The sequence below is a fragment of the Lissotriton helveticus genome, chromosome 5_1, assembly GCF_964261635.1.
Source record: "Lissotriton helveticus chromosome 5_1, aLisHel1.1, whole genome shotgun sequence".
Taxonomy (NCBI): domain Eukaryota; kingdom Metazoa; phylum Chordata; class Amphibia; order Caudata; family Salamandridae; genus Lissotriton; species Lissotriton helveticus.
In genome coordinates, this window is record NC_136065.1 from 1,623,588,042 (window position 1) to 1,623,600,946 (window position 12,905).

General features: G+C 48.3%; 4 non-coding genes across 4 annotated transcripts; all 4 read right to left on the reverse strand.

The window, feature by feature from the left end:
* Positions 1–85: 85 nt before the first annotated feature.
* Positions 86–158, reverse strand: TRNAR-CCU (transfer RNA arginine (anticodon CCU)). The gene has a single exon. It is a non-coding gene; the product is annotated as a tRNA-Arg (tRNA).
* Positions 159–961: 803 nt separating this feature from the next.
* On the reverse strand, positions 962–1,034 carry TRNAR-UCG (transfer RNA arginine (anticodon UCG)). Its single transcript has one exon. It is a non-coding gene; the product is annotated as a tRNA-Arg (tRNA).
* A 10,741-nt stretch (positions 1,035–11,775) lies between these two features.
* On the reverse strand, positions 11,776–11,848 carry TRNAR-UCG (transfer RNA arginine (anticodon UCG)). Its single transcript has one exon. It is a non-coding gene; the product is annotated as a tRNA-Arg (tRNA).
* A 646-nt stretch (positions 11,849–12,494) lies between these two features.
* On the reverse strand, positions 12,495–12,568 carry TRNAR-CCU (transfer RNA arginine (anticodon CCU)). Its single transcript has one exon. It is a non-coding gene; the product is annotated as a tRNA-Arg (tRNA).
* Between the last annotated feature and the right edge of the window lie 337 nt (positions 12,569–12,905).

The window sequence follows — 12,905 nt, forward strand, 5'->3', positions numbered from 1 at the left end:
TTCCTAATACCTCATAAACATCTGAGAGGAAGCATGCAATAAATATACTTATTTTTCTGGAAAAGTAAGAGTGAACTTTGGTTTGCACCTCAGATGGGACTCGAACCCAGAATCCCTGGCTTAGGAGGCCAGTGCCTTATCCATTAGGCCACTGAGGCACCGATAAATGCCAGCAATCTAGAGGCATTATTTAAATGTATTCAATCGTCCAACACTGGTGTCTGAACACAGGATATTTCTCAGTTCTCTCCATAAGAAAACTTCCCATTTTCATCCTCTTCCATCCCCGACTTTAACACTCTGTTCTGTGCTATAATGGAGACTCTGCATTTGTAGCAAGTGCAGAGAAATTGGAGGAGTACCATTTTCGAATCAACACTTCTTCTTCCATGGATGCTTTTCTCATTAAACTGGGCTTTGACAGTGGTATCAAGCCGACCTTGTCTTCAGCAGGACACAGAAACAGGCACCAAGTCTACTAACCAAGTTCAACCACACTCTGCAACTTCATACACCAGTGCTTTACAAATTAGCCAACTGTGTCATCAGCAAAGGCAGCCAATGTGCCAATCCTTTATAATTCTTCTGTAGTACTTTTCTTTCTCGTAGGCAAAATTAGCACTTTAACTGCACAAATCATACAGATTTTACACTTGAAGCACTCCATGAACACATACTTACACACCTTGCAGTTCATCTACACACACTTAAGCTAAAAACCCATTCTGTGAAGTCAAAATTCTGCAAACCTAGTACATATTCAGTGCGTGTACATAGAAGCACTTTTTAATGCCACTTAAATGCACTAGATTTTAGACTGAAGATGCAATCTAAATGACTGTGCAGTATGTACTCCAATTTATTATTAATTAGGAATGAGGACATGATGGCTATGAGAGTATTGGAAGAGCCTGCTTCCATTCTGAATGGAAACCTGAATTGTGTGACCATTGGCAAAAACCGACCACGAAGGGACTCGAACCCTCAATCTTCTGATTCGAAGTCAGACGCCTTATCCTTTAGGCCACGCGGTCATGTGCCCTGCTCCGTTTATTTATATACTGTAGGTGGTATGCAAGGATGGAAAATATATTATTTATAGTTATTTAGGTTTACAAACCATTGTGGGGTTTTTTCAGCTCCTTTCAATTAAATCACTTTTTTGGAATTTATATAATGAGAATGTCACCAGTAAGATAAGCTATTGTTTTCTTTTTTGCATTTAAACCTCTTTCTTCATGAGATTAAAGCTCAGAGTATGCTTTATATAGCTCTGGATGTTTCCAGAAGTGGAGAGAAACTGTTTTGAAAGTAGTACAAACTGCTCCTTCCTGGATATTCCAATTTACACACACTCAAAGGTTGTATACGTTTCATGAATCCTGACTTGCCCTATTCAAGTGCCTGAAAGCCTTTCACCACCTCTAGAAACAACAGTTACACCAATCCAATTCAAATCATTTTTTCCAAAGGAATATCTTCTGCCGGGTCAAAAATGCATCTGACAAAGATAGGTGTTTAAAAATCGACTTTGTAGTTTCAGAACATCAACATGACTCTGAAGAGTACAGAAGTAAAATGGTACCATTTCAAAGTTCCTAATACCTCATAAACATCTGAGAGGAAGCATGTAATAAATATACTTATTTTTCTGGAAAAGTAAGAGTGAACATTGGTTTGCACCTCAGATGGGACTCGAACCCAGAATCCCTGGCTTAGGAGGCCAGTGCCTTATCCATTAGGACACTGATGCACAGATAAATGCCAGTGATCTAGAGGCATTATTTAAATGTATTCAATCGTCCAACACTGGTGTCTGCACACAGGATATTTCTCAGTACTCTCCATAAGTAAACTTCCCATTTTCATCCTCTTCCATCCCCGACTTTAACACTCTGTTCTGTGCTATAATGGATACTCTGCATTTGTAGCAAGTGCAGAGAAATTGGAGGAGTACCATTTTTGAATCAACACTTCTTCTTCCATGGATGCTTTTCTCATTAAACTGGGCTTTGACAGTGGTATCAAGCCGTCCTTGTCTTCAGCAGGACACAGAAACAGGCACCAAGTCTACTAACCAAGTTCAACCACACTCTGCAACTTAATAGACCAGTGCTTTACAAATTAGCCAACTGTGTCATCAGCAAAGGCAGCCAATGTGCCAATCCTTTATAATTCTTCTGTAGTACTTTTCTTTCTCGTAGGCAAAATTAGCACTTTAACTGCACAAATCATACAGATTTTACACTTGAAGCACTCCATGAACACATACTTACACACCTTGCAGTTCATCTACACACACTTAAGCTAAAAACCCATTCTGTGAAGTCAAAATTCTGCAAACCTAGTACATATTCAGTCCGTGTACATAGAAGCACTTTTTTTTTTTTTTTTTTTTTTTACTGTTACATAGAAGCACTTTTTAATGCCACTTAAATGCACTAGATTTTAGACTGAAGATGCAATCTAAATGACTGTGCAGTATTGTTAGAACCTGGGGTAGCCTGGCCTAGGGCAAGACATACATTTCAGAGGCACAGTGTTAAGGTTGCAGACCACCCAAGAGTAAATCCACGCAATAGCACACCAAAAACAACACTACACCAAAATATAGGAAAATAAGCACTGCTTTATAAAAATAATATTCTCTTTGGTTTAACTCTCAATATTCACACAGGAAAAATGTACACTTAGTCCAGGAGAAATTATATCACTGTTTGTCTGTAGAAAGAGAATTACAACTCAATACATGTAACTTGTAAATATGCTTAGTCTTTCACCATTACTAAATTGACCTCTTATGCAGATTCCCTTTTGGAGAGAAAGCACAATACCTATTAATCAGGAATTTAATATAGTCTCTGCCAAGGTGCTAACTAGTCATCAACTTTACATCACTAGAGGTCTTAGCATTTAATTAAGCATAGTTTCTAAGCAGGTTCTATACTCTACAACTGGTCTCAGTAATTACAATAACACTTCTTATCTGCTATGCAAGTTCAATGAATTCCTGTAGTTCATTACGTTTAACAGGCACTATAACCATAACAGGCAGGTAACCTTTATGCCTTCTTAGGCCAGATAAGCATGCCTTGTACTTGGCTCTGGCTCCTCAGAGCTTCTATTCCACCCTGGGGGGCAACTGTCATGCACTGTCAAAAGTGAGGATTAACCCCTGTGCTCAGAACTCCCCAGAGGGCCCCACTCCTTACTGTAGCGTGGGGACGATGTTGTCCCAGTCCCCACGCGTCGCTGCTGACTTAAGGCTCCTTTGAGGTCCCACAGGCCTCACTCTACTCCCTCCTGCCGAGCCAGCTGCTTATTTGATGCTGGGGCGGGGGAATAGCGAAGCGCACATTTCAAAAGCTCCTTTCCGGTCAATTTCCTCCTCGCCGCTCCAGCTGCTTTCTTGATGCTGGGGCGGAGGAACAACAACGAGCACACTTCCAATGCCCCCTTTTCGCTTGCGCCAGCTCCTTTCTGAGGCGCTCGAGTGGGGGGGGGGAAAACCGAAGCCACACACCTCACCCTGGCCGGGGACGCGCTACTCACTGGGGCATGCGCGAAGCGCTCCACGCTCCTCAGCGGCTGCTCCCGCCTTTACTGATCTGGCTCCGCCTCACGGAGCCCGGCGGCGCCACTAAGCATGCGCGAGTGATGAGTGTCTCACCGCTTGAGACCGCGCTGTGCTTCCGACGCTGCTCTCCCCTCCCAGCACACTTGGAAATTGTCAAAGGCTTCACCGGCTCCGCTCCTCACCTCAGGGCACTCGATTACAGCTCCAAAACGGCGCCGCTCGCCCTGCACCGGATTGGGGGGTTGGAAGGGCAGAACAGCCCGTTTTCTCCTGGCTTCTGCTACTCTCCTCAGTGGCGCTCCACCACAGCAGGTGAGAGATAACGCTCCAGGGGTTTACGAATTAGGGGACAGTCTAGAACAATTTACCAGTCTCTGGACTCTTTATGCTGGGCAGAGGACTGCACACCGCAGCGCTGCAGCCTCCTTCTCCTGAAGGCTTCCCCTGGACAATTTAGACAAGGGGCAAGCTAGGGGCCCAGGGTCTCCAGTAACTTCCCACAGCGGGGCCAAGACAAGTAACTAAAAGGGGAGTAGTGGGATGGAACAATAAGGCAGCTTCCCAGTCCAGGAGGTCAACCCTAAGTCTAACCTCTTCCCACCCTTAGCTACAGCCTGTCCTCCAGCTGACTTCCACAGGTAGACAAAATGGCTTCCCCGCTTTCCGCCTTTTATAGGCTGCCCTTCAATGGTCCAGCATATACCAGAAGGTTCTGGAATGCCCTATGTTAGGCTATGGCCAAGTCCTGAGTGCGACAGTTGGGGCAGTTGGAAGCCACCATTTTGTGTGGTTCCAACTTTCCTGTCAGAACAGGCCTCTGGGCCTGAGGTAAAAGACTATGGGGGGAAGAAAGAACACCTATCCCCTTGACCAACACCTATAAAAAGTAGTAGACACAAAAAATATTAAGGGTATGAGGGGCAAAAAGGGGACAAAATAAAGAATAATGAGGAGGGACTGCGCAAAAAATCCAGACAGGTCTAACACGTGTCCCCCCCAGCTGAAAGTGGGGAGAACTACCCAACCCCTTGGGAGTCCTCTTCACTAAGGCGGAAATACCTGGAGAGACCGTCTGCATTGGCGTGGTCCACTCCAGGCCGATGTTCCACCCGGAAGTCCATTCCCTGTAGGGAGATGGACCACCTCAACAGCTTGGGATTTTCCCCCTTCATTTGCATCAGCCAACGAAGGGGGCGGTGGTCAGTCTGAACCAGGAAGTGCGAGCCAAAGAGGTATGGCCGCAGCTTCTTCAGAGCCCACACCACCGCAAAAGCTTCCCTCTCAATTGCACTCCACCTCTGTTCCCGGGGAAGCAGTCTCCTGGATAGGAAGACTACAGGCTGATCCAGGCCCTCTTCATTTAGTTGCGATAACACTGCCCCAATGCCATGTTCGGATGCATCTGTTTGAACAATGAACTCCTTGGAGAAATCGGGAGCCTTCAGGACCGGTGCTTCACACATAGCCTGCTTCAACTTTTCAAAGGCTTGCTGACAAGCCTTTGTCCAAACTACCCGTCGAGGTTGTTTCCTAGAGGTGAGCTCTGTGAGGGGCGCTACAATAGTGCCATACCCCTTCACAAAGCGACGGTAGTAACCTGTGAGGCCCAGGAAAGCTCGGACCTCAGTCTGTGTCTTGGGGGGTTCCCAGGCCATGATTGCCTCAATCTTCGCCTGCAGGGGCTGCACTGACCCCCTACCCACCAAGTGTCCAAGGTACACAACCGACCCCTGCCCAATCTGGCATTTGCTGGCTTTGATGGTCAATCCAGCTTGTTTCAGCGCCTGGAGAACTGCTTGCAAATGTTGCAAGTGGTCCTCCCAACTGCTACTGAAGACAGCAATGTCATCCAGGTAAGCAGCCGAGAAACCCTCCATTCCAGAGAGGACCTGGTTCACCAGTCGCTGAAATGTGGCAGGGGCGTTCTTGAGCCCAAAGGGCATCACACAGAACTGGAAGTGTCCCTCAGGCGTGGAGAAGGCTGACCTTTCCTTTGCTCCATCTGTCAAGGAGATCTGCCAGTACCCTGAAGTGAGGTCAAAGGTACTTAGGTATTGGGCAGCTCCTAGCCGGTCAATTAACTCATCCGCCCTGGGGATTGGATGAGCATCAGTCTTGGTAACTGAGTTCAGTCCTCGGTAATCCACACAGAACCTCAGTTCTGGTGTGGTGCCCGGTGGGGCGGCTTTTGGGACTAGCACCACCGGACTGGACCAAGGGCTGCTGGACGGTTCTATCACTCCTAGCTCCAACATCTTGGCAACTTCGCCATGGATGCTAGCCTTCACCTTGTCCGACAGCCTATAGGTCTTGGATTTCACTGGGGGGCTGTCTCCTGTGTCCACATCATGGGTACACAGGTGGGTTCTTCCCGGGACAAGGGAGAACAGCGAAGAGTACTGCCCCAATACCTGACGGCAATCCTCTCGTTGCTCAGGAGTGAGAGACGGGGAGAGAATCACTCCCTCCACCGACCCATCCTTCTCTTGACATGAAAAGAGATCTGGGAGAGGCTCGCTTTCTGCTTCCTCAGCACCATCAGTCACCAACATCAGGATGACCTCTGGCCTCTCATGGTGGGGTTTAAGGCGATTGGCATGCAGCACCCGTAGGGGCTGCCGCGGGGTCTTAAGATCCACCAAGTAAGTGGCCTTACCCTTCTTCTCCAACACCTCAAATGGGCCTGTCCAACGATCCTGAAGGGCACTTAGCTCTCCAGGTTCCATCACCCAAACTTTCTGGCCAGGCTCCAACTCCACCGGGTGAGCATTTTGGTCGTACCATTCCTTCATGACTGCCTGACTGGCCTCCAAGTTGTCAGCAGCCTGCTTCCACAACTTGGCCATCTGGCTTCTGAAGGCCAACATGTAGCTCACCACATCCTGGGGAGGTTTTCTGGGAGACTTCTCCCATCCTTCCTTCACCAGGCTGAGAGGCCCATGCATAGGGTGCCCATACAACAATTCAAAAGGGCTGAAGCCCACTCCTTTCTGCGGCACCTCTCTGTAGGAGAACAGCAAGCAAGGTAGGAGGACGTCCCACTTCCTCCGTAAGCTCTCCGGCAGACTTCTTATCATGCCCTTCAGGGTCTTATTAAACCTCTCAACCAGTCCATTGGACTGGGGGTGATAAGGAGTGGTGAACCGGTAGGTCACCCCACACTCCTTCCACATGGTCCGCATGTAAGCGGACAGGAAGTTAGTCCCCCTGTCAGACACAACCTCCTTCGGAAATCCTACCCTAGTAAAGATTCCCATCAGGGCCTTAGCTACCACAGGTGCAGTAACAGTTCTCAGAGGGATGGCCTCTGGGTACCGTGTGGCATGATCCACCAGAACCAGGATGAACCTGTGACCAGCTGTTGTTGGTGGATCCAATGGCCCTACAATGTCGATGCCCACCCTTTCAAAGGGGGTGCTAACGACAGGAAGTGGTTCCAGGGGAGCCTTTAGCTTCACCCCTGTCTTCCCACTGGCCTGGCAGGATACACATGTCCTACAGTATGTGTTGGACGCCGCTTTCATCTGAGGCCAGTAAAAGTGGAGAACAAGCCGTGCAAAGGTCTTGTCCTGGCCTAAGTGTCCTGCCAGTGGTATCGCATGAGCCAATTCCAGCAGGAAGGCTCGGTATTGCTGCGGGACCACCAAGGCCCTTGATGAGCCAGGTAGAGGTACCTTAGGTTCACTGTAGAGGAGGCCATCCTCCCAGTAAATATGGTGGTGTCCCGTAGCATCACCTGCTGCCTGGGCTTCAGGCTGACGCCTCAGTCCCTCAAGGGTAGGGCACTCCCTCTGCCCCTTACAGAATTCCTCTCTGGTAGGACCTCCCTCCACATGCCATTCAGCAGGGATGGGTAAATCCTCCAGAGAGTCTACTCCCCCCTCCATGGACTCCTGGCCTACCACCGCAGGTGGCCGATCTGTCCCATGGGGCATGGAAGCCGAAGCAGGCTGTCCCTGTCTCCGTTTCTGTCCCTTTTTGGCAGCGGGTTGGGCCATTGTTCCAGGCTCCAACCCAGGCGAACTCCCTCTCCGGGCAGTCGCAGACCGTGTGCTTACACAGGCCCAGTCAGGTGTACCCAGCATCGCAGAATGCGTCCGATATTCCACCTCTCTCCAAGTGTTGTGCTCCATGTCATTCCCCAACAGACAATCAACTGGCACGGCAGGGCTTACGGCAACTCGAAGTGAACCTGCAACCCCTTCCCACTCAAAGGGAACCTCAGCCACTGGATAGTGGCCCATTCTGCCGCCAGCCATCGCGGCGGGGTGGAGTACATTAGGAACAACCTGCCCTGGAGACACCAGTTGACTTCTCACCATAGTCATACTGGCTCCTGTATCTCTCAGAGCCTCCCCTCTTTGGCCATTGATGGTAACCCATTGCCCATACTTTGTAGTATTTGGGGGCACCTGGATCTTTGGTACCATCTCCCGCTCTCCCAGGGACACTAAGGTGACACCCGCCCACTCACCCCCCTTATCTAAGGGCAACTCCTCCCCGAGCGCTACACTAGCTACTCCCGGTGACTTTCCTCCGGTGGGAGGGGGTGGTCTCTTTGGGCATCTGACATCTCCCTTATAATGTCCAACACCACCACATTCAAAACAGTGGAGAACCCTTGGCTGCTGGCTTTGACCAGGATTAGGGTTTCTGGGCGGGTTTTCCCTAGGGGTGAAACCTGCTCCCTTACCTTGGAAATTATTTTGGGGACCTTTGGAGAACTCCTTCTTTTTATCTCCTCCCTCTTTCTTCTGGGGGGCGCCCTGTCCGGCTTTTTGAGAATCCCCTCCAGTCCCCTTGGAGGACACCCGGGTACTTGCCCAAGTGTCCGCCTCCTCTGCAAGCTTCCGGGGATCGGTCAGCTTGCTGTCCACCAGGTGTTGGCGCAACTCGGGAAAACATTTCTCGAGGAGGTGTTCTTTCAAAAATAGATTGTACAGCCCCTCATAGTCTTTTACCTCGCTGCCCTTGACCCAACCCTCCAAAGCTTTCTTGGCGTAGTCTAAAAAGTCTACCCAATTCTGGGTACTCATTTTGTGACTTCCCCTGAATTTCTGTCGGTACCTTTCAGGGGTAAGTCCAAACTTTTTCACCAGTGCCACCTTCATGGCAGGGTAGTGGGTTTGCTCATCCTGCTCCAGAGCCAACAAGGTGTCTCTGCCAGCAGGTGGCATGTATTTATACAGCCCACCTCCCCAGTGAGTTTCTAGGATCCCGTGAGCCCTTAAAGAAACCTCGTAGGCGGCCAACCATTTGGCAATGTCATCACCTGGAGTGTAGCTAGCAATGACATCTTTGGGTAAATAGGGTCTGGATTCCCTGGTGTTCACTTTATTTTCGCTGCCACCATTATCAGGATTGGGAGACCTTCTTAGGACGGCTTGTAGGTCCATCTCCTTGATGGTTCGCTCATGAGCTAACCTCCTTTCCTCCCTTTCCATATCCATCCTAGCTAATTCCAGCTTCATTCTCCTCTCCTCCCTCCTATCTTCCAGCTCGGCTTCAGTTAAAACCTTGTCTGAGACGCTGCTGCTTGCCCTTGAAGGTATCCTGGGACCTGTCAGCAGATTCCCACCTCCCACTTGGTTTAACAATGCAGCCTCAGTGACAGTGTCCCCGTCACCCTCTTCAGTTTCTGGTTCCTCCCTTAAATGAGCTTCCACCCATGCCCTTATGCTTGTCAGCAACTCTCCTTTCTTGGCACCTTTATTAAAAAATACCCCTTGATGCTGACACCAATCTCTGAGTTGGGCCACAGTATTGGCTTCCAGCTCTTTAAAATTCAACTCCATCTTTGCCATGGACTAAAATCACTCACAGGAGAAAACCACAAAGTGACCTGAGGTTAACCTCCACCCACCACCAGAAATAAATTTAGAAAAAACAAAATTCAAATTAGGAGGGCCGCAAGGAGAAAACTCCTGGTGTAGGTTAGTGTATTGCGTTGAATTACTAGTGAGTAGCTGCAACCAAGTCAGTAATCCCACCGCTAGGCACCAAATGTTAGAACCTGGGGTAGCCTGGCCTAGGGCAAGACATACATTTCAGAGGCACAGTGTTAAGGTTGCAGACCACCCAAGAGTAAATCCACGCAATAGCACACCAAAAACAACACTACACCAAAATATAGGAAAATAAGCACTGCTTTATAAAAATAATATTCTCTTTGGTTTAACTCTCAATATTCACACAGGAAAAATTTACACTTAGTCCAGGAGAAATTATATCACTGTTTGTCTGTAGAAAGAGAATTACAACTCAATACATGCAACTTGTAAATATGCTTAGTCTTTCACCATTACTAAATTGACCTCTTATGCAGATTCCCTTTTGGAGAGAAAGCACAATACCTATTAATCAGGAATTTAATATAGTCTCTGCCAAGGTGCTAACTAGTCATCAACTTTACATCACTAGAGGTCTTATCATTTAATCAAGCATAGTTTCTAAGCAGGTTCTATACTCTACAACTGGTCTCAGTAATTACAATAACACTTCTTATCTGCTATGCAAGTTCAATGAATTCCTGTAGTTCATTACGTTTAACAGGCACTATAACCATAACAGGCAGGTAACCGTTATGCCTTCTTAGGCCAGATAAGCATGCCTTGTACTTGGCTCTGGCTCCTCAGAGCTTCTATTCCACCCTGGGGGGCAACTGTCATGCACTGTCAAAAGTGAGGATTAACCCCTGTGCTCAGAACTCCCCAGAGGGCCCCACTCCTTACTGTAGCGTGGGGACGATGTTGTCCCAGTCCCCACACGTCGCTGCTGACTTAAGGCTCCTTCGAGGTCCCACAGGCCTCACTCTACTCCCTCCTGCCGAGCCAGCTGCTTATTTGATGCTGGGGCGGGGGAATAGCGAAGCGCACATTTCAAAAGCTCCTTTCCGGTCAATTTCCTCCTCGCCGCTCCAGCTGCTTTCTTGATGCTGGGGCGGAGGAACAACAACGAGCACACTTCCAATGCCCCCTTTTCGCTTGCGCCAGCTCCTTTCTGAGGCGCTCGAGTGGGGGGGGGGAAACCGAAGCCACACACCTCACCCTGGCCGGGGACGCGCTACTCACTGGGGCATGCGCGAAGCGCTCCGTGCTCCTCAGCGGCTGCTCCCGCCTTCACTGATCTGGCTCCGCCTCACGGAGCCCGGCGGCGCCACTAAGCATGCGCGAGTGATGAGTGTCTCACCGCTTGAGACCGCGCTGTGCTTCCGACGCTGCTCTCCCCTCCCAGCACACTTGGAAATTGTCAAAGGCTTCACCGGCTCCGCTCCTCACCTCAGGGCACTCGATTACAGCTCCAAAACGGCGCCGCTCGCCCTGCACCGGATTGGGGGGTTGGAAGGGCAGAACAGCCCGTTTTCTCCTGGCTTCTGCTACTCTCCTCAGTGGCGCTCCACCACAGCAGGTGAGAGATAACGCTCCAGGGGTTTACGAATTAGGGGACAGTCTAGAACAATTTACCAGTCTCTGGACTCTTTATGCTGGGCAGAGGACTGCACACCGCAGCGCTGCAGTCTCCTTCTCCTGAAGGCTTCCCCTGGACAATTTAGACAAGGGGCAAGCTAGGGGCCCAGGGTCTCCAGTAACTTCCCACAGCGGGGCCAAGACAAGTAACTAAAAGGGGAGTAGTGGGATGGAACAATAAGGCAGCTTCCCAGTCCAGGAGGTCAACCCTAAGTCTAACCTCTTCCCACCCTTAGCTACAGCCTGTCCTCCAGCTGACTTCCACAGGTAGACAAAATGGCTGCCCCGCATTCCGCCTTTTATAGGCTGCCCTTCAATGGTCCAGCATGGACCAGAAGGTTCTGGAATGCCCTATGTTAGGCTATGGCCAAGTCCTGAGTGCGACAGTTGGGGCAGTTGGAAGCCACCATTTTGTGTGGTTCCAACTTTCCTGTCAGAACAGGCCTCTGGGCCTGAGGTAAAAGTCTATGGGGGGAAGAAAGAACACCTATCCCCTTGACCAACACCTATAAAAAGTAGTAGACACAAAAAATATTAAGGGTATGAGGGGCAAAAAGGGGACAAAATAAAGAATAATGAGGAGGGACTGCGCAAAAAATCCAGACAGGTCTAACAAGTATGTACTCCACTTTATTATTAATTAGGAATGAGAACATGATGGCTATGAGAGTATTGGAAGAGCCTGCTTCCATTCTGAATGGAAACCTGAATTGTGTGACCATTGGCAAAAACCGACCACGAAGGGACTCGGACCCTCAATCTTCTGATTCGAAGTCAGACGCCTTATCAATTAGGCCACGCGGTCATGTGTCCTGCTGTGTTCATTTATATACTGTAGGTGGTATGCAAGGATGGAAAATATATTATTTATAGTTATTTAGGTTTACAAACCATTGTGGGGGTTTTTCAGCTCCTTTCAATTAAATCACTTTTTTGGAATTTATATAATGAGAATGTCACCAGTACGATAAGCTATTGTTTTCTTTTTTGCATTTAAACCTCTTTCTTCATGAGATTAAAGCTCAGAGTATGCTTTATATAGCTCTGGATGTTTCCAGAAGTGGAGAGAAACTGTTTTGAAAGTAGTACAAACTGCTCCTTCCTGGATATTCCAATTTACACACACTCAAAGGTTGTATACGTTTCATGAATCCTGACTTGCCCTATTCAAGTGCCTGAAAGCCTTTCACCACCTCTAGAAACAACAGTTACACCAATCCAATTCAAATCATTTTTTCCAAAGGAATATCTTCTGCCGGGTCAAAAATGCATCTGACAAAGATAGGTGTTTAAAAATTGACTTTGTAGTTTCAGAACATCAACATGACTCTGAAGAGTACAGAAGTAAAATGGTACCATTTCAAAGTTCCTAATACCTCATAAACATCTGAGAGGAAGCATGTAATAAATATACTTATTTTTCTGGAAAAGTAAGAGTGAACTTTGGTTTGCACCTCAGATGGGACTCGAACCCACAATCCCTGGCTTAGGAGGCCAAGTGCCTTATCCATTAGGCCACTGAGGTACAGATAAATACTAGCAATCTAGAGGCATTATTTAAATGTATTCAATCGTCCAACACTGGTGCCTGCACACAGGACATTTCTCAGTTCTCTCCATAAGTAAACTTCCCATTTTCATCCTCTTCCATCCCGACTTTAACACTCTGTTCTGTGCTATAATGGATACTCTGCATTTGTAGCAAGTGCAGAGAAATTGGAGGAGTACCATTTTCGAATCAACACTTCTTCTACCATGGATGCTTTTCTCATTAAACTGGGCTTTGACAGTGGTATCAAGCCGTACTTGTCTTCAGCAGGACACAGAAACAGGCACCAAGTCTACTAACCAATTTTCAACAA